The following is a 23,556-nucleotide window of genomic DNA, read 5'->3' on the forward strand; positions in this document are numbered from 1 at the left end:
GGGGGGAGGGAGTTGGAGTAGGGGGTAAACCACTTTTCTCGGCATTTCAGATGATTGAGCATTGGGGGGGAGGGAGTTGGAGTGGGGGGTTTAGGGGCAGGCGGTTAGCTGGCAGGATGAAGAGGAAGATTTAGATGGGTGGATAACCAAACCGCTACATTGCAGCAGGGTTCCTCTAGTAGAAACATATTTCAAGTTAAGAACGGCAGAAATGAGCACTGAAAATACAGTCTTCTGCAGGTTTTGGTTAGCGTTAGGTTTGGATAAACTTAACGGATGGATCTTACGGTTAGGGCAGACAATCCTACAGCAGAGACTGGCTGCCTGAGCAAAAAAAAAAAAAAAAAAAACCTCTTACCCTAGTTCTACCGCCAAGTCCAACAGAAAAATGTAGACTGAGCTATCCGTTAATTTTATCCAAACCTTTGACACAGAGAAGCTCTGTACTTTCTATCAGAAATGCCACTGTAGTGGTGAGCTTGGCAACCGCCAAGACAGTCTCTGTTACTATGGTATTCTTTGTGGGATTAATTCTTAGCAGGAGCCAAACTAACCACAGCAATGTCATTTCTGAAGGAGAATACCAAGCTTCTCGTAGTCAAAGTTTTGGATCAAATTAACAGATGGTTCTTTCTACATGTTTCGGTTTAGGTAGGGTTTGGGTAAAGTTTTATCTGCTCAGGTGGACAGTGCCTAAGCGCCGGCTTGGAGAAACCCTCAGGATTAGGGTTATGGAGAGAGTTTAATGGGTTAATGGTAGGTTCAATTTGGATGTTTTTTCTTCTTTACAATTGATCGCCCACTGTCTTGTATCTTGATTGGTTTACCCCGTTTAAACTTGAAAAATTGATGGTGGGGGTTGGAGCATTATAAATGATTTTTTTTTGAAGTTCACTGCTACGGCAGTTTGTTTTTAGGGTTAGGTTTAAATGAAATTAATTGATGGCTCTCTGCTTTTTACCACTCAGAGCATGCTTCTTTCCACAAAAGCACAGAAATTGGGATTAAGCCACTTCTCTGTACCTGCTTTATGCTCAGGAAGAAGCATCACACCTCATCATCGTGGGTAGCAGGACTCACTTTAGAAACACATTTCTCTAGAACAGCACAGCAACAGAGACTAACTCTTCGCAATAGGCAAGCGAACCATGGCAATGGTATTTCTGATGGATAATACTGACCTTCTCGGAGTCAAAGTTTAGGGTTGAATGCCCGGGTCAGCGCGTGTCACCAGAGTGCCGGCTTGGAGATACCCCCAGAATTAGGGTTAGAGATGTGGATAGAGTTTGATGGATTAAGGATACGGTAAATTTGGATGTTTCTTCCTTACAATTCACCTCCCATTGTCTTCCATCTTGATTAGTTTACCCTGCTTTAAGCTTCAAAAGTTGTTGGTGGGGTTTAGAGTAATATAAGCTTTTTTTTTTGAAGTTGTCTGCTATTGCAATTTAATGTTTTTAGGGTAAGGATTAGGAATAAGGTTTAGGTCTGGATAAAACTGGTGGATTTCCCCCCCTCTTTAACCCATCAGAATGTGCTCCTTCCTCGAAGCTCCCATAAAGGAGCACTTAACGGTCATAAAAGCAGAGTTTGTCATTAAACAACTTCCCAGTACCCGCTTTGCGCTCAGGAAGATTCATGACAGCCCATTATCGTGGCTGGCGGGAATCACTTTCTACTCATAGGTTTTCGTAATGTGTGTGTGCGCGTATAGGCCTGTTAGTTAGTGTAAATAGCGGGACCGGAAACTAAAGCATTTATGATCCTAATTCTTTTTGGAGGTGGTAGGTATTGTCTGAGAGTAAAGGAAAAATCCCAGAAAATTAAAATTATGCATATATATGCATTTTTCTAAAAATGGCTAAAAAACCACTTTTATCTGCATTTCAGATGATTGAGCATCTTTCATTTTTTCACCTATGTAAAAAAAAGAATCTGGGACTTAGAAATGTTTGGCATTATGCAAAATAAATGCATTTTTGCAAAAATGCACTTATGATCCTAATTTTTTTTGGAGGTGGTAGCTATTGTTCCAGAGAGGACCAGAAAAATAGCAGAAAATTAAAACAATTTTAATAATTATGCAAAATATGCATTTTCTAAAAATGGCTAAAAACCACTTTTCTTGGCATTTCAGATGATTCTGAGCATTTGGGGGGAGGGAGTTGGAGTAGGGGGTAAACCACTTTTCTCGGCATTTCAGATGATTCTGAGCATTGGGGGGGAGGGAGTTGGAGTGGGGGGTTTAGGGGCAGGCGGTTAGCTGGCAGGATGAAGAGGAAGATTTAGATGGGTGGATAACCAAACCGCTACATTGCAGCAGGGTTCCTCTAGTAGAAACATATTTCAAGTTAAGAACGGCAGAAATGAGCACTGAAAATACAGTCTTCTGCAGGTTTTGGTTAGCGTTAGGTTTGGATAAACTTAACGGATGGATCTTACGGTTAGGGCAGACAATCCTACAGCAGAGACTGGCTGCCTGAGCAAAAAAAAAAAAAAAAAAACCTCTTACCCTAGTTCTACCGCCAAGTCCAACAGAAAAATGTAGACTGAGCTATCCGTTAATTTTATCCAAACCTTTGACACAGAGAAGCTCTGTACTTTCTATCAGAAATGCCACTGTAGTGGTGAGCTTGGCAACCGCCAAGACAGTCTCTGTTACTATGGTATTCTTTGTGGGATTAATTCTTAGCAGGAGCCAAACTAACCACAGCAATGTCATTTCTGAAGGAGAATACCAAGCTTCTCGTAGTCCAAGTTTTGGATCAAATTAACAGATGGTTCTTTCTACATGTTTCGGTTTAGGTAGGGTTTGGGTAAAGTTTTATCTGCTCAGGTGGACAGTGCCTAAGCGCCGGCTTGGAGAAACCCTCAAGATTAGGGTTATGGAGAGAGTTTGATGGGTTAATGGTAGGTTCAATTTGGATGATTTTTCTTCTTTACAATTGATCTCCCACTGTCTTGTATCTTGGTTTACCCCGTTTAAACTTGAAAAATTGATGGTGGGGGTTGGAGCATTATAAATGATTTTTTTTTAAGTTCACTGCTATAGCAGTTTGTTTTTAGGGTTAGGTTTAAATAAAATTAATTGATGGCTCTCTGCTTTTTACCACTCAGCGCATGCTTCTTTCCACAAAAGCACAGAACTTGTGATTAAACCACTTCTCTGTACCTGCTTTATGCTCAGGAAGAAGCATCACACCTCATCATTGTGGGTAGCAGGACTCACTTCAGAAACACATTTCTCTAGAACAGCACAGCAACAGAGACTAACTCTTCGCAATAGGCAAGCGAACCATGGCAATGGTATTTCTGATGGATAATACTGACCTTCTCGGAGTGAAAGTTTAGGGTTGAATGCCCGGGTCAGCGCGTGTCACCAGAGTGCCGGCTTGGAGATACCCCCAGAATTAGGGTTAGAGATGTGGATAGAGTTTGATGGATTAAGGATACAGTAAATTTGGATGTTTCTTCCTTACAATTCACCTCCCATTGTCTTCCATCTTGATTAGTTTACCCTGCTTTAAGCTTCAAAAGTTGTTGGTGGGGTTCAGAGTAATATAAGCTTTTTTTTTGAAGTTGTCTGCTATTGCAATTTAATGTTTTTAGGGTAAGGATTAGGAATAAGGTTTAGGTCTGGATAAAACTGGTGGATTCCCCCCCCCTTTAACCCATCAGAATGTGCTCCTTCCTCGAAGCTCCCATAAAGGAGCACTCAACGATCATAAAAGCAAAGTTTGTCATTAAACAACTTCGCTGTACCCGCTTTGCGCTCAGGAAGATTCACGACAGCCCATAATCGTGGCTGGCGGAATCACTTTAGAAACATATTTCAAGTTAAGAACGGCAGAAATGATTGCTGAAAATACAGTCTTCTGCAGATTTTGGTTAGAGTTAGGTTTGGATAAACTTAACGGATGGATCTTACGGTTAGGGCTGGGGTTTGATCTGCTAGGGCAGACAATCCTACAGCAGAGACTGGCTGCCTGAGCAAACAAAAAACAAACCTCTTACCCTAGTTCTACCCCCAAGTCTAACAAAAAAAAAATGTAGAATGAGCTATCCGTTAATTTTATCCAAACCTTTCACACCGAAAAGCTCTGTACTTTCCATCAGAAACGCCACTGCAGTGATTAGCTTTGCAACCGCCAAGACAGTCAATCTTACTATGGTATTCTTTGTGGGATTAATTCTTAGCAGGAGTCAAGCTAACCACGGCAATGGCATTTCTGATGGGAAATACCGAGGGTCTTGGAGCTTTAGGTTTGTATACAATTAACGACTGGCTCATTCTACATTTTTAAGGGTTGGGATAGGTTTAGTATAAGGGTTTTATCTGCACAGGCAGACAGTCTCTGTTGCTGACCATAACCCTACACCAACCCTGACTGAAAGATGTAGAACAACATGGCTCTTTCTACATGTTTTGCTTAGGGTATGGGTTTTATCAGCTCAGGTAGACAATCGCACAGAGAATACCACAGCAACAGAGTCCAACTCTTCGCAGTAGCCAAGCTAAACACGGCAATGGCATTTCTGATGGAAAGTACCAAGCTTCTCGAAGCAAAAGTTTTAGATAAAATTACTGGACGGCTCTTTCAACATATTTTGCTTAGGGTAAGGGGTTTTATCAGCTCAGGTAGACAATTGCACAGAGAATACCACAGCAACAGACACTACCTCTTCGCAGTAGCCAAGCTAACCACTGCAATGGAATGTACCAAGCTTCTCCGAGTGAAAGTTTTGGATAAAATTACTGGACTGCTTTCTACATGTTTCGCTTACGGTAAGGGTTTTATCCATTTAGTCGAACAATCACTCAGAAATCCCACAGCAACAGAGACCAACTCTTCATCGTAGCCAAGCTAATTACGGCAATGGCACTGCGGATGGAACATAGAGCTTCTCGGCGCGATAGTTTTGGATAAAATAAACAGATGGCTCTTTCTACATGTTTCGGTTGGGTTAGGGTAAGTGTTTTATCTGCTCAGGCAAACAATGAAACAGAGAATACCACAGCAACAGAGTCCAACTCTTCACAATAGCCATGCTAACCACAGCAATGGCATTTTTGATGGAAAGTACCAAGCTTCTCGGAGTGAAAGTTTTGGATAAAATTACTGGACAGCTCTTTCTACATATTTCGCTTAGTGTAAGGGTTTTATCAGCTCAGGCAGACAGTCACATAGAGAACACCACAGCAACGAAGTCTAAGTCTTCGTAGTAGCCAAGGTAACTACGGCAATGGCATTACTGATGGAAAGCACCAAGCTTCTCGGAGTGAAAGTTTTGGGTAAAATTACTGGACAGCTTTTTTGACATATTTTGCTTAGTGTAAGGGTTTTATCAGCTCAGGCAGTCAATCGCACAGAGAACAACAGCAACAGAGACTAACTCTTCGTAGTAGCCAAGCTAACTACAGCAATGGCATTCCTGATGGAAACTACCAAGCTTCTCGGAGTGAAAGCTTTGGATAAAATTAATGGATGGCTCCTTCTACATGTTTCGCTTAGGGTAAGGGTTTTATCAGCTCAGGTAGACAATCAAACAGAGAATACCACAGCAACAGAGTCCAACTCTTCGCAGTAGCCAAGCTAACCACGGCAATGGCATTTCTGATGGAAAGTACCAAGCTTCTCGGAGTGAAAGTTTTGGATAAAATTACTGGACGGCTCTTTCTACATATTTCGCTAAGCGTAGGGGTTTAATCTGCTCAGTCAAACCATCTCACAGCAACAGAGTAAATCTCAGTAGCAAAGCTCACCATGTGAATGGGAGTGACAGTTTTGGATCTTATTAACGTATGCTATTTCGACAATGTTTCGGTTTGGTTAGCTTAAGGGTTTTATCAGCTCAGGCAGATAATCGCACATAGATTACCACAGCAAAACAGACCAACTCTTCGCAGTAGCCAAGCTAACCACGGCAACGGCATTTCTGATGGAAAGTACCAAGTTTCTCGGAGTGAAAGTTTTGGATAAAATTACTGGACGGCTCTTTCTACATGTTTCGCTTAGTGTAAGGGTTTTATCTGTTCAGTCGGACAATCCCGCAGAAATACAATAGCAACAGATACCAACTCTTTGTGGTAGCCAAGCAAACCAGGGCAATGGTATTACTGAAGTACCCAGATTCTCGGAGTGAAAGTTTTGGATAAAATTACTGGACAGCTCTTTCTACATATTTCGCTTAGTGTAAGGGTTTTATCAGCTCAGGCAGACAATCACACAGAAAACACCACGGCAACAGAGACTAACTCTTCGTAGTAGCAAAGCTAACTACGGCAATGGCATTACTGATGGAAAGTACCAAGCTTCTCGGAGTGAAAGTTTTGGATAAAATTAATGGACGGCTCCTTCTACATGTTTTGCTTAGGGTAAGGGTTTTATCAGCTCAGGTAGACAATCAAACAGAGAATACCACAGCAACAGAGTCTAACTCTTCATAGTAGCTAAACTAACCACAGCAAAGTCATTTCTGATGGAAAGTACCAAGCTTCTCCGAGTGATAGTTCCGGATGAAGTTAACAGATGACTCTTTCTACATGTTTCACTAAAGAGTAAGGGTTTTATCTGCTCAGCCAGATAATCCTGTAGAAATACCACAGCAACAGACAGTCTTGGTGGTAGCCAAGCCAACCACGGCAATGGCATTTCTGATGGAGAGCAGTGAGCTTGTCGCAGCGATAGTTTTGGGTAAAATAAACGGATGGTTCTTTCTACATGTTTCGGTTGGGTTAGGGTAAGTGTTTTACCTGCTGAGGCAGACAATCTCACAGCGACGGAGACTACCACTTCGCAGTAGCCAAGCTAAACACAGAAATGACAATTTTGAAAAAGTACCGACTTTCTCGTAGACAATTTTGGATCAAATCAACCAATGACTTTCTTCATGTTTTCGTTGAGGTAGGGTTTGCCTAAGGGTTTTATCTGCTCAGGCAAACAATCTCACAGCAACAGAGACTAACTCTTCGCAATAGCAAAGCTCACCATGGCAATGGCATTTCTGATGGAAAGTACTAGGCTTCTCGGAGTGACAGTTTTGGATCTCATTAAAATATGCTCTTACAACAATGTTTCGATTTGGTTAGCGTAAGGGTTTTACCTGCTCAGGCAGACAATCCCACAGCAACAGAGGCTAACTTCGCTGTAGCCAAGCTAAACACAGCAATGGCACTGGTCTTCTCAAGTACCGAGCTTCTGAGTGATAGTTTCAGGAAAAAATTCACGGAGGCCGTTTCTACATGTTTCAATTAGGGTAAGGGTTTTATCAGCTCAGGCAGACAATCGCACGGAGAATACAACAGCAACAGAGACCAACTCTTCGCAGTAGCCAAGCTAACCACGGCAATGGCATTTCTGATTGAAAGTACCAAGCTTCTCGGAGTGAAAATTTTGGATAAAATTACTGGACGGTTCTTTCCACATATTTCGCTAAGCGTAAGGGTTTTATCTGCTCAGTCAAACAATCCCACACCAGAGAATAACTCTTAGCAGTAGCCAAGCTATCCATGACAGTCATTTCTGATGGAAAGTACTGAGCTTTTCCAACTGAAAGGGTTTGGATAAAATTAACAGATTGCTCTTTCTACATCTTTCGGTTAGGGATGAGTTTGGCTAAGAGTTTTATATGCTCAGGCAAACAATACCACAGCAACTACCTCCGCAGTAGCATTTCTGAACAGATAGTTTCAGATAAAACTAACAGATCGCTCTTTCTACATGTTTCGGTTGGGATAGGGTAAGGGTTTTACCTGCTCAGGCAGACAATCCCACACAGAATAGCATAACAACCGAGACTAGCACTTCGCAGTAGGCAAGCTAAACACAGCAATGACAATTCTGAAATAAAGTACCTAGTTTCTCGTAGTCAGCATTTTGCATCAAATTAACTGATGACTTTCTTCATGTTTTGGTTGAGGTAGGGTTTGGGATTCGGTAAGGGTTTTATCTGCTCAGGCAAACAATCTCACAGCAACAGAGAGTAAATCTCAGTAGCAAAGCTCCCCATGTGAATGGGAGTGACAGTTTTGGATCTTATTAACGTATGCTCTTTCTACAATGTTTCGGTTGAGGTAGGGTTTGGGATTCGGTAAGGGTTTTATCAGCTCAGGCAGACAATCGCACACAGATTACCACAGCAAAAGAGACCAACTCTTAGCAGTAGCAGAATGCGCTCCTTCCTCGAAGCTCCCATAAAGGAACACTCAAGAGTCATAAAAGCAGAGTTTGTCATTAAACAACTTTCCTGTACCCGCTTTGCGCTCAGGAAGATTCATGACAGCCCATTATCGTGGCTGGCGGGAATCACTTTCTACTCATATGTTTTCGTAATGTGCGTGTGTGTGCGCATGTGCGTATATGTCTGTTATTCAGCGGAACCAGAAAACTAAAGCATTTAAGATCCCAATTCTTTTTGGAGGTGGTAGGTATTGACTCAGAGTAAAGGAAAAATCCCAGAAAATTAAAATTATGCATATATATGCATTTTTCTAGAAATGGCTAAAAACCACTTTTATCTGCACTTCAGATGATTCTGAGCATCTTACATTTTTTCACCTATGTAAAAAAAAAATCTGGGACTTAGAAATGTTTGGCATTATGCAAAATAAATGCATTTTTGCAAAAATGCACCTATGATCCTAATTTTTTTTGGAGTTGGTAGGTAATGTTCCAGAGAGGACCAGAAAAATAGCAGAAAATTAAAACAATTTTAATAATTATACATATTTATGCAAAATATGCATTTTCTAAAAATGGCTAAAAACCACTTTTCTCGGCATTTCAGATGATTCTGAGTATTTGGGGGGAGGGAGTTGGAGGGTAAACCACTTTTCTCGGCATTTCAGATGATACTGAGCATTTTGGGGGGAGGGAGTTGGAGTGGGGGGTTTAGGGGCAGGCGGCTAGCTGGCAGGATGAAGAGGAAGATTTAGACGGGTGGATAACCAAACCGCTACATTGCAGCAGGGTTCCTCTAGTAGAAACATATTTCAAGTTAAGAACGGCAGAAATGATAGCTGAAAATACAGTCTTCTGAAGCTTTTGGTTAGCGAGACTGGCCGCTTGAGCAAAAAAACAAAACAAAAACCTCTTACCCTAGTTCTACCGCCAAGTCCAACAGAAAAACGTAGACTGAGCTATCCGTTAATTTTATCCAAACCTTTGACACCGAGAAGCTCTGTACTTTCCATCAGAAATGCCACTGCAGTGGTTAGCTGGGCAACTGCCAAGACAGTCTCTGTTACTATGGTATTCTTTGTGGGATTAATTCTTAGCAGGAGCCAAACTAACCACAGCAATGTCATTTCTGAAGGAGAATACCAAGCTTCTCGTAGTCCATGTTTTGGATCAAATTAACAGATGGTTCTTTCTACATGTTTCGGTTTAGGGAGGGTTTTATCTGCTCAGGTGGACAGTGCCTAAGCACTGGCTTGGAGAAACCCTCAGGATTAGGGTTATGGAGAGAGTTTGATGGGTTAATGGTAGGTTCAATTAGGATGATTTTTCTTCTTTACAATTGATCTCCCACTGTCTTGTATCTTGATTGGTTTACCCCGTTTAAACTTGAAAAATTGATGGTGGGGGTTGGAGCATTATAATTTTTTTTTTGAAGTTCACTGCTACAGCAGTTTGTTTTTAGGGTTAGGTTTAAATAAAATTAATTGATGGCTCTCTGCATTTTACCACTCAGCGCATGCTTCTTTCCATAAAAGCACAGAAATTGGGATTAAGCCACTTCTCTGTACCTGCTTTATGCTCAGGAAGAAGCATCACACCTCATCATCGTGGTTAGCAGGACTCACTTTAGAAACACATTTCTCTAGAACAGCACAGCAACAGAGACTAACTCTTCGCAATAGGCAAGCGAACCATGGCAATGGTATTTCTGATGGATAATACTGACCTTCTCGGAGTGAAAGTTTAGGGTTGAATGCCCGGGTCAGCGCGTGTCACCAGAGTGCCGGCTTGGAGATACCCCCAGAATTAGGGTTAGAGAGGTGGATAGAGTTTGATGGATTAAGGATACGGTAAATTTGGATGTTTCTTCCTTACAATTCACCTCCCATCTTGATTAGTTTACCCTGCTTTAAGCTTCAAAAGTTGTTGGTGGGGTTCAGAGTAATATAAGCTTCTTTTTTTTTTGAAGTTGTCTGCTATTGCAATTTAATGTTTTTAGGGTAAGGATTAGGAATAAGGTTTAGGTCTGGATAAAACTGGTGGATTTCCCCCCCTCTTTAACCCATCAGAATGTGCTCCTTCCTCGAAGCTCCCATAAAGGAGCACTCAACGGTCATAAAAGCAGAGTTTGTCATTAAACAACTTCCCTGTACCCGCTTTGCGCTCAGGAAGATTCACAACAGCCCATAATCGTGGCTGGCGGGAATCACTTAGAAACATATTTCAAGTTAAGTAAGTCAGAAATGATCGCTGAAAATAGTCTTCTGCAGCTTTTGGTTAGCATTAGGTTTGGATAAACTTAACGGATGGATCTTGCGGTTAGGGCTGGGGTTTGATCTGCTAGGGTAGACAATACTACAGCAGAGACTGGCTGCCTGAGAAAAAAAAAAACTATTACCCTAGTTCTACCCCCAAGTCTAACAAAAAAAGTGTAGAATGAGCTATCCGTTAATTTTATCGAAACCTTTCACACCGAGAAGCTCTGTACTTTCCATCATAAACGCCACTGCAGTGGTTAGCTTGGCAACCGCCAAGACAGTCTCTTAATATGGTATTCTTTGTGGGATTAATTCTTTACAGGACTCAAGCTAACCACAGCAATGGCATTTCTGATGGGAAATACGGAGTGTCTTGGAGCTTTAGGTTTGTATACAATTAACGGATGGCTCTTCCTACATTTTTAAGGGTTGGGATAGGTTTAGTATAAGGGTTTTATCTGCAAAGGCAGACAGTCTCTGTTGCTGACCATAACCCTAACCGAAAGATGTAGAACGAGATGGCTCTTTCTACATGTTTCGCTTAGGGTAAGGGTTTTATCAGCTCAGGTAGACAATCGCACAGAGAATACCACAGCAACAGACACTACCTCTTCGCAGTAGCCAAGCTAACCACTGCAATGGCATTTCTGATGGAAAGTACCAAGCTTCTCGGAGTGAAAGTTTTGGATAAAATTACTGGACTGCTTTCTACATGTTTCGCTTACGTTAAGGGTTTTATCCGTTTAGTCGAACAATCCCTCAGAAATCCCACAGCAACAGAGACCAACTCTTCGCAGTAGCCAAGCTAATTATGGCAATGCGGATGGAAAGTACCAAGCTTCTCGGAATGAAAGTTTTGGATAAAATTAACGGACGGCTCTTTCTACATATTTCGATTAGTGCAAGCGTTTTATCGGCTTGGGCAGTCAATCGCACAGACAATACCACAGCAACAGAGGCTAACTCTTCATGGTAGCCAAGCTAACCACGGTAACGGCATTTCTAATGGAAAGCACCGAGCTTCTCAGAGAGATAGTTTTGGATAAAATTAACGGATGCCTCCTACATGATTCGGTTGGGTTAGGGTACGGGATTTATCTGCTCAGGCAGACAATACCACAGCAAAAGAGACTAACTTCGCAGTAGCCAAGCTAACGACGGCAATGGCATTTCTTATGTAAAGTCTTGAACCTCTCAGAGTGAGTTTTTGATAAAATTGCCAGATCTTTCCACACCTTTGGGTTGGGTTTTTGTTAGGGTAAGATTTTACTTGCTCAGGTGGACAATCCCACAAAGAACACCACAGCAACAGAGACTAACTCTCCACAGTAGGCAAGGGAACCATGGCAATGGCATTTCTGATGGATAATACTGACCTTTTCGGAGTGAAAGTTAAGGGTTTAATTCCCGGGCCAGCGTGTGTCACCAGAGGGCTTCCGCCAGTGCTGGCTTGGAGACACCCCCAGAATTAGGGTTAGGGATGCGGATAGAGTTTGATGGATTAAGGATACGGTAAATTTGGATGTTTCTTCTTTACAATTCACCTCCCATCTTGATTATTTACTGACCCGTTTGATGCATCTGTATAAATCTGGATGCAACTGTGTAATTATCAATGTAAGCCTGTATTTTATGTCAATCAGAATTCAAATCCTTACATTTGTTCTTTTCCAATAATGGGAAATCTATTGAGGAATCTGGAAGTATCCGAGGTGGTATTGCTGGCAAAGACATTGTTGGCTCAATGTTTAATTGATCTACTTCAAATTCTATTGCTTTCCGTGTCATTGTCCATCCAAAGCTTTTTGTTTCCCTTCTCTCGTTTTCCCAACAAGGGACTGAAGTGTCTAGTGTTGGATGATCCTGACTATGGCCCTGTAAATTAGCCCAGTAGTTCAAGGATAAGTATCCTTCTCATTTCTAGTGGCATGTCTCCCATTTCTACCTGTAATGCTGCTGTTGGGCTTGTTTTAAATGCACCTTTGCATTATCTCAAAGCCTGATATTGTACCTTATCTCATTTTTTCCCCAATGTTGGCTGCTGACCCATACACTACACAGCCATAATCTAATACTGACCAAAGTAAACCATTCTATATGGCCTTCAAAGCAGTTCCATCTGCCCCATTCACTTTCAACTAAACACCATTACATTTAGTACCTTCTTACATTTGTCCACTACTTTCTGAATGGATAAGCATGTAATTCTTTCATCAAACCATATCCTTAAAATCTGAAAGGGTTCCACTTTTCCAATTCTTGATTACATAATTTGTTTTATTTCATTATCAGTTCTTTTCCTTGTAAAGAACATTGTTTTTGTCTCAACTGCAAATTTAAAACCCATATATGACAACTTTACTTTCATAATAGTTGACAATGACAATGCAGTTTCTGAAGGCAGCAATCGTCATCGTCAGTTTACGTGCCATTGGGAGGGCTGTCCTGCTCATTACCGATTGGCTCTCTGGTGTGTCTCCAGGCAGATTTGGAGTTTGGGTGTGTTTTTTTTGGAAAAAAAAAAAATTCTGTAACTAAACATTATCTCTCTCCTACAGACTATGCGATTTGGGCCGTCTCAGATGACTAAACGTGGCGATATGTTTGGTCGGGGTTCTAAAAGTGGTCTTACGTTGCACTGCGAGACAGGTTCAAAGATGGCCATAATTCCAGTCTTACGACCGAAGATAACCTGGGACAAAAGCCTGACAGTGTCACAAAGTTAGGATGACCATCTCACAATGTGACCGTTAGTACGAGCTACGTCTACTAACCAACCAACGGAAATTATGCGCTGATCAACGCGACAAAAAATCTGAAGAGGTGGCACGTTGGCTCTCTGCATGATGAAGACTCGTCTCGTTAAGCTAGCTGGCTAGCTAGTATAGCTAATGTTAGTGTTAAAAGCCATGTTACGAGTTGTAACATTTTCTGTTTTGAAATACATTTTCTCTTGATCAATCAATTATTAATGGCATTACACATATTCACAACCATCCTGTTCACATTCCATATGTGCCCTAACTTCACAATGTTAAACCAAAGCCTGTCTGCCATTTGGAAATTCTTTGCTTAAACGTCGCATTGTTGTCATAGTGACATGTATGGCTGGAGATAGTGTTGCTGCCGAATACAAAAGTCTGGAGAACACCGGAGGATTTGATACTTGAATTTGTGAAAGATCTCTACAACTTGTCTATGCGTGCATGCCCAATGTGGGTTGCATTCAAATTAATTGGAACAAGTTGTGGGTTTGTTGGATCTTGTAATGCTACCATGGATGGCTTTCGTCAAAGGAAGCAGACTTGTACACCCCAGCAAGTAACTGCCCTCACTGAACTACTCCTAGTTAACCATTCATTAAAAAATACATTTTTGAATGAAGGTCTCATCTTTATCGTTACCGCATGCCTAAAACCTCAAGCTACATTTGAAAGCAGATAGATAAGAGCCATTGACTAACTGTGCGAGTCATAATCGATAAATTATTCGACTGTCAAAATAGTTGCAGCCCTAAATGAGACAACTGTTAAGTTTAAGTTAACTTTTGTTGGTGTCTATAATACAGTAGCCTGTTTTGTTAGTCACTTCTACTGCAGTCCTTACAGTAACCCTCCTGTTAGGAGGAAGGTGCGCTGCTAGTGAAAGGCACTTGTTGAAATGTTTGGTAGGCTGTGGCCACTTGCTGTGGAGCGCACAAATAAAGTTCAGTTAAATAAGTACAGTTGTCTTATTTGAAACTGACAACTACATCAACCAAATAAGACCAACAAGTACTTGTACATTTAATAGCTGTCTGCTGCAGGGGTAGCGAGCTGTATGTGGCCATATGAAATAAGTCACTCATCTCTATACCATGAACAGAAAAGATGGGGCAAATGGAATGTAGGCATAAACCGGTATCAAAAATTCAAATAGTTTAAACATAGAAAAAAGCCTTAAAAAGAGCTGTAATTGCTTATGTGAGATGTTTTCACTTAATTATATTCAAATTCATACCCAACTGAAAGTGAATTAGTAAATTGTGTTCAGATGAAGTTTGTAGGTTATTGCTAAGGTAGGACTACATGACAGGCTAAATCTGGCATATTTATGATTTAATTAATGTGCACTCTCCCAAAAAAATAAAAACAATGAAAGAGTACTACAACTACTTACATTTCTTGGTGACTGATTGTTGAGATCCGTGACAGAATTTGTCATAAAGAGGTGGCCTGTGTTTGGATCTGGGTCTTTGGGTATCCGTCCAAGTTCTTCTTTAGGAGAATGTACCATATATTTTGCTGCCTGTTTTGACAAGACCTAATCGCAAGGAACAAGACAAGGCTTACATTAATGCAAGTATATGTCAATGCATGAATTCTTTTGTTATCCATGCATCGATTATCTAAACCGCTTATCCTGCTCTCAGGGATGCTGGAGCCTATAAATTAGATATGTACATTGGCATTTTTATAGTGCTTCCTTTTGTACACATGTCAACCATACAATCATAAAACCAAACGCTAAATAACTGAACAATTGCAGCTCAAAACTCAGTAACATTTATTCATACAGAGAGCAGTTTTTAATTACCTTTCTTGTGGGCTGTCCCTTCTGTGAGGGTGTAGAGTCCTTCAATTCACGGCACCTGCAAATTAAATACAACCATCTTTATGCAGGAGCATTAGCAATTTGCTAGTCCAGGTAGGCCGACACTCAAATGGAAACATATTGCACCAAGAAAACCTCGACTACATTTCAGCACATACAGATAGTGTGCGTTTCTGGACAATAGAGGGCACTCCATCCTCCCCCAATACTCGCAGCAGAATGAAAGTTTTCCTTGCTTCCCTGCCATTTATATTAGCGATCTCTGTGCGTGCTGCATCAGGTTGGATGAAATATAAAACCTTGAAACTACTTTAAAAATGTTTAGCAGGTAGTGAGTGCTGCTCAGTGCTTGCTAGGTCAAGAAATTAAAACAAAATAAAAAAAGGGTTGTTAGCCAGTTTATTAGACATCTGACAACAATTTGCTCCTGTGCAATCACAAAACTTCCACTCAATCAAGGTGGAGCCAGAGGGGTGTCTGGACACCCCTGATTGGCCAGCCCAGATGCCATCCTAAAACTTCATTCTCTATTACTTGCAGTTTGATGCCGATTGACATCTCATTTCACCTCTTCTTAAAAGAAGCGTTTATTTTGACATCCTACACTGCTTTTCAAAAATCGAGGGTGAGAAAATATTTCCACAGCTCACGAGTTATGCAAGCGACTGACAACTATGGCAGACCTACGGCGAAAGCACCATTTTGAAGTAAGCTTTACCATCGAGTTTAGGTTTCCTGAACAACTTTTATGAAAAGTTGAGTGGCTGTGTAGATGCATACTGGCCATTTGACTGCAAAACAGAGTTAATCAGCTGAAAGAGCTAGGTTCCCAGTTTAGCCTAACATTATGTTTACATCTGCGCTAGGAATACACAGACAGTGAACTGTTTTAAGTTACAATATACAAGTGTTTAGATAATTAATACAACCAAGTGTTCAGCAAGTTAACATTTAGCAACCTGAAATCCATCAACTCAGATTTTTGTTCTTGAACTCGAAACGAACAATTATCAATGTGTTAACATTACCACAATTTGCAGATGGCCTGTTTGCCATCGTAAGGTATAGGAAATTATAGCTACTTGAGAAATTGTGTTTTTGAATAAAAACAAACCTTGCAATAATTGCAGGGAACATTGTTCAAGTTTGTAACCTTGGTGAGCACCAAAATTATTTTTCTTTTTCCAAGTCCATTTCTGCTTGATAATATTTTGTGCAAGCATATCTTGTGTTTTCACAAAACAACAAAAAACATCGTTTGACTTGGGAATCAGAGAGGTCTGTACAAGTTGGTCATACATGGTACATCAAATTGCAGTCTTTATTTGTAAATTTACTTTCATAAATGAACTACGCAAGTTATGTCACACACAAATGCCATCTTATCTCCTTGGTGCTTGAGCTTTATTTCATGAAAATATTTTGGATGTTCAACACTTGGACCCAGATTACATATTCATGAAAACAGAGTGACCCCAGTCTCTCCAGTATAGTATAGCACAGAGTGTGTGACAAAGAAATTGAGCCGCAGTTCTGGAGGTAGAGACACTGGCTACTCATAGTATGTTAAAGAATTCTAGTGAAGTAACCCTAGTAGACCACACTATGTGCCACATTGAAGCACTCCGAGCTAAGTGAATTATCACTTCAACCTCTAATCAGCGACCACAGGATTCATTCATACTCGTTAATGCCAGGTTAGGGTTATACACTAGTTTTCTGTCATTGTCTGCGGACCTCCTGAATTAGCCTTGGCCAATCCTTGTATAAACTCTAGCTCCACTACTGGGTGGATTTTCTACATTTCATGAAACAAAAGTGCCTGTAGCAACAAGAACTACCTTTGCCGATTTTTTTTTAGGGTTGATATGAAGGGTAGTAGTGGTGCTTGACTCAGGACTAGATGTCGCAGCCCTACATGGAACATTAAAGGGGGGGGGGGACAGAAGAAGTTATTTTAAAAGGAAAACAATAAGATAGTGTTTAAAGCATGGTACAGCCAGGGACTAACAAAGCTAGGAGATTTATTCGATGGCCAGACTTTACTATCCTTTCAGTGTTACAGACAAAATGATGCTTGGGGCTCAGTTTGGTTTAACACATGTAATTTAGTAGGGAAACTATAGAAAAGTAGAGAATACAAAATATTATCAGAGCAGTGAATCTTTCTGCAGTGGTCTTATCACTCACATCATGTACTGACAAAGTTTCTAGAATCAGCAACCTACTGATTCTCAAACAATACAATCAACCATCGTTTAACTGATACAATAATACACAATTGTACCTTCCTAGTACAAAGTTTACTACTCTTCAATTACAATTTCCTTATTAACCCATATTTCGTTTAAAGATTAAGATCTTTCTTACAGGACTCCAGTTGAGTATAAAGGTTAAGTTTCCCTCCCCTTAGAAGTTGAGGTAAATAACGTTCATTGTTTGTTAACTAATTTATACTCTATAGTTTACAAAACAAGTATAATAAAGTTCCATACACACACACACACCTATATATAATGTATTGTTCATTACAGACTGTATACCCGTTTTACTGTTCCAACATATCCTGACCCTGAAATATCTTAGAAGGTTGGTACTATTGCATTGAAGAGGTAGATTAAACATACGCCAACGTTTACCAATCAAACGATTCTTATTTTTAAAACCAGTATACTTCTTTTAAGAATAGTAGATAAACTCTTAAGAATAACATGTCCATTTAAAAATAGCTGTGTTTACTTCATCCGATACACCCTGTGTTCTTTGTGCATGAACACCATACTATGCCTGCACTCTAACGAGGTCGTACTAACGTCCGGAATAGTTCACAGAATTAGAAAGGCTACATTCATTGACCCATTACTACACGCAGTCACATTAATCCATTACGTGTTTTATCTATTATCAATTATCACATTAATATATTCCATTTATTGTTAATCCCCATTAGTCTAAAGATGACACGCTGATTCACTAGCTGCCGATATGTTAAGATTAAGTCGCCATTCTACTAGCACCAGTACGTATAGCACGCGCAGTGTCTCCCACCTCGTGGTGACCTTAAACTAGGCTAGCTACAGCAGTGCATTACTGTAGTCCAAGCTAGCGGTTAGCTAAGCTAGAACCTCAAATGAACGACAAATAGTCTTCGGATAATTAAGCTAATCAGCGATCTAGCCTGCTAGCACCGATTATAATAAGACACAAAGGCTTCTATCATATTGACATCTCGTCTTTTGTGAAGACAACATTTACATGACTCGTTCCGTCGGCGGTCGCCATTTTACTGCTGTTACTAGTCTAACGTCGTCATGCTAAACTACGGTCAACTCGACATTTCCTTACTTAATGATTACCGTTACTATCCACTCGAGTGTACAACGTCATTACATTTATCAGACTGATAATCATGATCAACCTACCTGCAGAAAAGTGCAGAATACAAAATATTACCCGAGCGCTGAACCTTTCTATCGTGTGCTCAGCACTCACATGACCAAGCTTCTAGAATCACCAACCTACAGATGCTTCGGGAATACTAGACTCACTGCGCCCTCTGTTGGCCAAACGTACTTTGACCAGTGACCAGTAATAACGCAAGGACACGATGTAGATCAGTTACCAGTAATATGACATTAACTAGAAGAACCCCGCTACAATGTAGCGGTTTGGTCATCCACTCTAAATCTTCCTCTTTATCCTGCCAGCTAACCCCCCCCCCCCACTCCAACTCCCTCCCCCCTAATGCTCAGAATCATCTGAAATGCCGAGAAGTGGTTTAGAAAAAGCATATTTTGCATAATTATTATAATTTCTGGTCCTCTCCAGAACAATACCTACCACCTCCAAAAAAATTAGGATCATAAGTGAATTTTTGCAAAAATGCATATTTTGCATAATGCCAAAACATTTAAGTCCCAGAAAAAAATTTTTTTATATAGCTGAAAAAAAAGATGCTCAGAATTATCTGAAATGCCGAGGAAAGTGTTTTTTTAGCCATTTTTAGAAAAATGCATAATTTTAATTTTCTGGGATTTTTCCCTTACTCTCAGACAATACCTATCACCTCCAAAAAGAATTAGGATCATAAATGCTTTAGTTTTCGGTCCCGCTATCTACACTAACTAACACACAACGAAAATGTATGAGTAGATTTCTGTACTTTGTACAGAAAAAAAACACATGCTTGTCATTTACAAAATATAAAATGGGGGGGGGCATCCATTTACATTAAACAGTTTTAAAATGGGGGGGCCTCTGTTTGCATTAAACAGTTTTAACCAAGCGCCACATCAGCAGTTGCAGCAACAATAGCTTGCAGAGGTTTTTTTTTTTTTTGTTTTTTTTTTATTTTTTTATTAAAGATACTTGCAAATCCGACACTTCTTCACTAAACATTACATATTAAGAACCATAAATGCCACCTCACCATCTCCCTCAACTCCACTCTGAGGGAGACGGTGAGGCGGCATTGGACAGGTATGTCACCAGTGCCTCTGGCTGGTTAAGACTGTCAGGGTCGCTGCGTCTCCAGCCTGGACTTTGCAGACATTCAACACCTTTGACTTGATTACTACAGTTCCAGTCTGATCTGGACCCAGATTGCTGCAGAAAACCAAGTAACACTATTGTCACTCTGTTTCTAGCTGCACCGTGAGTCAGTTTGGTCATATTTGAACATTTTACTTGCCTCACAACCAGACCCAACTGTTTGGTGACAGAGATGCACGTCTGTTGTCTCCTCAACCATTATGTCCCATGCTGGAGACTTGGACACCTCTGTCACCAATTGGCGGTCAAGCATCTTGCTGATTAGCTTCCAGCATCTCTACATGGTTTAGCACCCTCATACCTGTCTGACTGCTTATCCGATTATGTTCCGAGCCGGTCTCTTAGATCCTCTGGTGCTGGCCTGCTCAATGTCCATAGAATGAACTACAAAAAGTATGGCGAAGCAGCATTGTTTTTATGCACCGACAGCTTGGAATAGACTCCCAACAAATAAGAGAAACAACGTCCATAGATAGTTTTGAGAATCAGCTCAAGACCCATTTTTATGTTCTTGCTTTGAATAAATTCCATTTTATTTCTTTTACCTTATACTGTGGTTTTATTTCTTGCCTTGGTCTGTGTTTTATTACTTTTAACTTATCTGTATTGTTGTTGAGTTTTATCGTTTCCCTTATTTTTAATGTAAATCACTTTAAGCTGCATTTTATGTATGAAAGGTGCTATACAAATAAAGTTTATTATCTATGATGTGACTGCTGGTGTTGGAGCCAGCTTTAAAGTTAGTTGTAATCACTCTTTATAGCTTTTCGAAAACATTGTCGTATAAGAGCTATTGAAATTTAAATATTGACAGCTTACAATGATATTACCAAAGTTTGTTTCGCTTCCAAAACATCCAGACCCTAATTTAAAAATTTTTTTTTTAAAAAAACCCTTGATAAGAGCATCATCTCGTTCATATGGGGGAATAAGTCTAGCCGAATCAGAAAAACCCATCTCCAAAGACCAATGCGCTCAGGAGGCCTGGCTGTGCCCAATTTCCGTTATGATTGGGCATGCAATATTCAGAAGATAATTCGCTGGTCTGAAGAAAAAAAGCCAATTGCAGGACAGGCAGACTGGGTATGATTAGAGTTCTCATCATGCCAACACCATTTGGGCTCAGTGGTTGGTGCAGCCTTGACCCTTCTTAGCAATAACCTGAGTTCGAATATAATAGTCAATCACTCGATAAAAATATGGACTCAGTTTAGAAGGCATTTTGGGCTGCAAGGAACTTCTATTCTCTGCCCGATTAAGTCTAATCATTCCCTCCCGTACAGACACTGCATTTACTTTATGGTTTAACAAGTGGATTAGATCAATCCATACATAACATATTTGCATCTTTTCCTCGATTATCCAAAGTCTATGACTTACCTGAGAACCACTTCTTTCGTTATTTACAGATCAGGGGTTTTGTACAAAAGACATTTATCTCGTTTCCATACAAACCCATGAAAGAAAAAAAACGCATGTCGACCATTTCCTGGAATTGACTTCAGACCATAGAGGATTGACTCCCAGATTTATGAGTTCATTTACATCAAGCAACATTCCATGGAAAATTTAAAACTGGCCTGGAACACCTTTAACAGATGATCAATGGGACTCCATTTTAAATTTGATAAACACATTGTCTACATCTGTACAACTTTCGATTGTATTACGCCATGTTTAGCAGAGTACATTTGACTAATGCTAGATTGGCAGAGATTTATCCAGACATTGAGCCTTTATGCCCTCGCTGCAGAGGCCAGCCGGCAGATTTAATGCACACGTTTCGGCTGTGTCCGACTCTCTCCACCTTTTGGATAAGAATTTTCAGTAACACTTTCTATGAAGCTTGCATCTATAATGCCTCGACCCCTATGTGACTAGAGCGCACTCGTACCAACATTTTGAGGCAGAGTAATGACTTTCACCGTCGAGTAGTACCCCATTTTGACTACTGAGCTCCTCCTTAAATGTCAGTATTCCCTTGCTGCAAGTGGAGCTTCATCTCCGTTTTCAGGCCAGCCGCGCAGGGTCAGATTTCAGGGTGTGGGGTGCTCGTCATTGCGTGGCCGGATCTGTACGAGTCGCCTGTCTGTGACATTGTGGTAGTCAGCCCGCTTGATGAGCTCCACATCCAGCTGCTGTCTCTAAACTACAGACAGCGTGATCGCTGTGCATGTGTGTTTGACACAGTGGCCCTGCTGAGGGTCTCTCACTAGTCCCAGCTTCGACACTGTACTGATGTGTCGTAGGTTACTTTACATTATTACAACAGTGACCCTTGGGGGGGGGGGGTGGTCATCATAAACCGATTTACGGTAGTGCCTAGCAGCGCACGAATAACGCACGTTAAATGGCTCTGTAGGACCAGTCATGACTACATAGTCAGTTACAGGACTACAACTACCAGTGTTCATTGTTTTAGGTAGTTAATGTTAACATCCAGACAGAGACGGTTAGGTTAGTTCGGATAGCATGCCTAGCCGACAGCCACGAGCGCCTGACTTGTAACGTTTATTCTATAATTAAGCGGCACGAGAAGTTCGGTTAAGAAGACGCACTCCTACAGGCTCTTCTGCATTAAATCATTTATGGTTATTTTAGCCAACCAATATACACACCACCCGAGGTTGTAGCTCTGCAGAGCCAGCTGCATACTCTGCACACGCTTTGGGGCACTCAGAATATGGTGATGAGGGGCTTGTGATCGGTCTCTGCTGTAATGCTGTCGCGTCCATACAGATAATGGCTCCGTCGGTGAGAGGGCCCTCGAAGCGAATGCGACAGGGCAACCCTCCTGCATCTGGCAGCAGCCCAGGCCATGCTGGCTTGAATAACCGCCTTTGCCACGTCGTAGCAACACAAAACAGGCGTTGTCGTCACCAGCCGTTTCATCTCTCGCCGCTGTATCATGCTTTGTGAGCCAGTGCCAGACTGTGTCCTTGTCCACGAATCTTCAACGGCTCGCACACCTTCGAAAAGCGTGTCAGAAATTTGGCCAGGTAGGTGACAAATCCAACAAACCGCTGCACAGCCTTCGCATTTGATAGGGGGGGGGGGGGTGTCATTTACAACTGTTTTCACCTTCTCGTGAGCTGCCTTCAAGCCCATTGAAGACGTCTGGCACCTTCAACTGGAGCTTTAAGCCAATTTGTACCTTGACCTGCCTGCCTTTTCATCCGTTTCGCCACAGCCCACGACGAGAACGTCGTCAGCTATAAGCTCCACCCCATTGAACCCAAACAGCAGCTGGTACCATTTCCGTTGGTACACTTCTGGGGCCACAGACACACCCAAGGGAAGCGTCAACCAGCGTTCGACCCCAGGGCGTCCAAAGAGTCGTCGTCAGGTAGCTGCTGGGCTTATCAAGCTTGCATTAAAAGGAAGGCAATCCTGGCGTCCACGAAAGTGAAAACCCTCGCCTTAGGAAGCTTAGAGTACATCCTCTAGCGTGGGCATGATGAAGTAATGTGATCGCCTCAGCGCACGTCCGCAGCTTGTCAGGTCGCTTAACAATCACCATATTGCTAATCAAGTCTGTTGGCTCTTTAACTGGAGAAATACGGCCCTCCGCTTCGTATTGATCACGCCACGCCTTCATAGCGACTGGAACATTTCGAGATGGGCTCTGGACTGGTCGAGTCACTGCATCCAATTCAAAATGCACCTCATCTGGCACGGAGTCAACTGGGGAAGTGAGACCACCTTGGTGTTTGCCAACCAGCGTGTCCTCAGTCAGCTGGAAGGTCTACAGGAACGGTGAAATGCGTGAGCCCTAGTTGTTCAGTTGAAGCGTGACAAACCACTTTTCCCTTTCCTCCCCGTTACATGTCCACGGGAAGTAAAGAAAACGTATCCCAGGGGAATAAGAAAGGTGGGACCAAGTGTAAAAACAAACGAGTTTATTAACAAAACCAACCATAAGCCAATATATGCAACAAAAGATCAATTTAAGACGCTGTCTCTTAACTAACCAG

At 41.3% G+C, this 23,556-nt stretch overlaps 1 non-coding gene and 5 pseudogenes across 1 annotated transcript; all 6 read right to left on the reverse strand.

Moving 5' to 3' along the window:
- Nucleotides 1-959: 959 nt before the first annotated feature.
- On the reverse strand, nucleotides 960-1,129 carry LOC130110911 (small nucleolar RNA U3; annotated as a pseudogene).
- Nucleotides 1,130-1,522: 393 nt separating this feature from the next.
- Nucleotides 1,523-1,710, reverse strand: LOC130110920 (small nucleolar RNA U3; annotated as a pseudogene).
- A 1,398-nt stretch (nucleotides 1,711-3,108) lies between these two features.
- On the reverse strand, nucleotides 3,109-3,278 carry LOC130110915 (small nucleolar RNA U3; annotated as a pseudogene).
- A 391-nt stretch (nucleotides 3,279-3,669) lies between these two features.
- Nucleotides 3,670-3,875, reverse strand: LOC130110886 (small nucleolar RNA U3). Its single transcript, XR_008810099.1, has one exon. It is a non-coding gene; the product is annotated as a small nucleolar RNA U3 (small nucleolar RNA).
- A 5,809-nt stretch (nucleotides 3,876-9,684) lies between these two features.
- On the reverse strand, nucleotides 9,685-9,854 carry LOC130110913 (small nucleolar RNA U3; annotated as a pseudogene).
- Nucleotides 9,855-10,240: 386 nt separating this feature from the next.
- LOC130110893 (small nucleolar RNA U3) lies at nucleotides 10,241-10,444 on the reverse strand (annotated as a pseudogene).
- Nucleotides 10,445-23,556: the final 13,112 nt, after the last annotated feature.

The sequence above is a fragment of the Lampris incognitus genome, chromosome 3 (assembly GCF_029633865.1).
Source record: "Lampris incognitus isolate fLamInc1 chromosome 3, fLamInc1.hap2, whole genome shotgun sequence".
In the NCBI taxonomy this organism is placed as follows: Eukaryota; Metazoa; Chordata; class Actinopteri; order Lampriformes; family Lampridae; genus Lampris; species Lampris incognitus.